The following is a 2,429-nucleotide window of genomic DNA, read 5'->3' as shown; positions in this document are numbered from 1 at the left end:
TTAAAACCATAAAATATATTGGGATCATTTTGGTTTTACAAAAAAAACAAACAAACAAAACAAAACAAAACAAAAAAAAACCAAAAAAACCACCACTAAAATAAACCAAATAAATAAAAAACTCCAAGCCCACTGGATTTATGACTCCCGGTATTTTTGCAGCAGTATCCAAGGCTGCAGCACAGACATGACATTTCAGACACCAGCTACCTCTTCTGAGAGCTGTCACCTGCTGATTTGGCAGTAACCACCTTCACCAAGTGCAATGGCACTGCATTCAGTGCCTACTCCCCGTTCATTAGGGAGATGAGAGGCAAATAAGCCTTGTAGTTAAGAAAGGGCCATCAGGAATTAATCAGACACTCCATGACCAAGCATGGAGTTTAATGAGAACACAAATCCATGGCAGTCAAAACCTCTGTGCTCTGGAGCCTCAGTAATGCAGAGAAGTGCCACTGATGGATCCCATATTTCACCTACCCACAAATACCCTCAGTCCCCTTCCTATTTGCAAATCCTCACCAAGAGCTGAGCCCTCCCCTGCCCTAGCTCCCGTCCTCCTTCAGTGACAGGGTTGTTCTTGCTCATCTCTCCTCTGAGCACAGCCCTGCTCTCTGCTTGTCCCACCAGCCCCACAGCTGCAGGTGAAAATGGACCCATCCATGGCACAGAAACGCCCCTGACTTAGGGCACACAGGAGAGCAAGGTGGGAGAAGGGCTTGGAGAAGGAGTGGGTGTGTGTGGGGGCAGTATGACGTCAGGCTGAGGAGTGATCCTTTTGGAACCAACCTGCCCCAAGAAGCAGCACCTACCCCAGGCACTCTGATGGACCCAGCAACCAGTCACAGTCTGGGTATTTATTAGAATTGAGGAGGAAAAAAAATCCTTTTTAGCTGTTCACTAGTAAACATTTTTCAGTTGTATTTGCAGCCTAAAATCTGCACAGTTCTGGCTATGTATAAGAGGCTCATGGCAAAATAGGCTACAGACAGAAAAGCCTGAAAGTCCCTAAATCCTCCCTACATTTCACAAGCAGCACTACCAGCAAAAAGAAATGTGTATCTGCAACATTTCCTCAAATGGATTTCTTCATATTTTATCTGTACGCTGGAAAAGAGATTAATTATTTTCAACCATCATATGCTTATTGCAATGGGATTAGGCAGCTATTGAAGTGTTACCACCTGCTGGGAATTTCAGAACCTTCCATATAATCTCTTCACTTTGACAGTAAAAAGAGAACACCTCAACTATTCATCACATTTTATCAAAATCTAATCACTGCTGACCAGCCAGAGTGGTCAGGGCCAAAAATATGCCACTTCTTGGAAGATATTTAGTTTAGCCAGGAAAGTGTCTATGTGATGTCTGCCACAGCAGGGGGCTGGAGCTGACATCCTCAAAGGCATCTTTCATTCTTATTTACACATCCAACAATTTTACATTGTTATCAGATAATGACTTTATTAAAATTATGCATCTAAATTCACTAGGCTGAAACTGACAGCACCAGATCCTCCATGTGCAACAAAAAACCAATAATTAGCTGGTAAAGCCTATTTTCATTAATATTTGGGGTCAGATCTCACAAAATCCTGGGATTTCTCAGCTCTTTTTGATATTAACATAGCAATTCAAGAGCAGACTGGCCAGCAACATCTGACCTTTGAAACTATAGGGCTTACAATAAACAGCGTATAGGGATGATATTTACTTTGGAAAATGTACAATGAAAACAAGTTTACTCAGCAAAGGAGATTTGGGAAGATGTTCGAGCAATAATAAATAAAGAATGCAAAGAATTATATACATTAGATGAGAGCTCATGGCATAAGGGAAGGAATGCAGTCATCGATTCTTTCCTTTCCCCTTCAGAGTTTCTTTAACAACAACAAAAAAAAATATATATATACTGTCCACTATTACTGGAATTCCTCTTTCGGTGGAGTTTATAATGAAGATCCTCGTATGGAGAACATACATGGCACAGCTGATATAATCAGAAGTTTGTCAGAGAAGTAGGTCTGAAATACCGTGAAGTATCAGTATTAAAAAGAGAATTGCGAAGCTTTCCCCTACGCTTTACCCTGGGTTTGCCGGGCACTCACACGGCTTCGACCGGTCTAGCGACTGATATAAAGTAGAAATCAGCAAACATATTCAAAAACACTAAAATTATTCCTACCTATCACGGACTCGGGCGAGGAAGCCGGGCAGTCGCTCCCCGTGCCGATGCTCCCGGCACTCCGAGAGCGCTGCAGCGCCGGGGCTTCGGGCAGGCCGGCCGCTGCCTCCGGGGCAGAGGCGACCACAGAGGATACGGAGCGGGGGCAAACCCGGGACCTGCCGGCACACGGGTGTTTTAAAACATCTCCGGGACCGCGCGTCACGGCGATCACGGCGCGATCCCACGGCACCGCTCGCTCCGA

At 44.4% G+C, this 2,429-nt stretch overlaps 1 protein-coding gene across 1 annotated transcript in view; it reads right to left on the bottom strand.

Moving 5' to 3' along the window:
• Positions 1-2,339, bottom strand: part of THSD1 (thrombospondin type 1 domain containing 1) — a 30,499-nt gene extending 28,160 nt beyond the window's left edge. The window contains exon 1 of the mRNA XM_005420787.2: positions 2,186-2,339. The gene's annotated coding sequence lies outside the window, so the exon portion shown is untranslated. The remainder of the gene's footprint in view (positions 1-2,185) is intronic.
• Positions 2,340-2,429: the final 90 nt, after the last annotated feature.

This window comes from Geospiza fortis, unplaced genomic scaffold, assembly GCF_000277835.1.
Source record: "Geospiza fortis unplaced genomic scaffold, GeoFor_1.0 scaffold194, whole genome shotgun sequence".
In the NCBI taxonomy this organism is placed as follows: domain Eukaryota; kingdom Metazoa; phylum Chordata; class Aves; order Passeriformes; family Thraupidae; genus Geospiza; species Geospiza fortis.
Note: the sequence above shows the minus strand (reverse complement) of the source record. Positions and strands in the feature narration are given on the sequence as shown.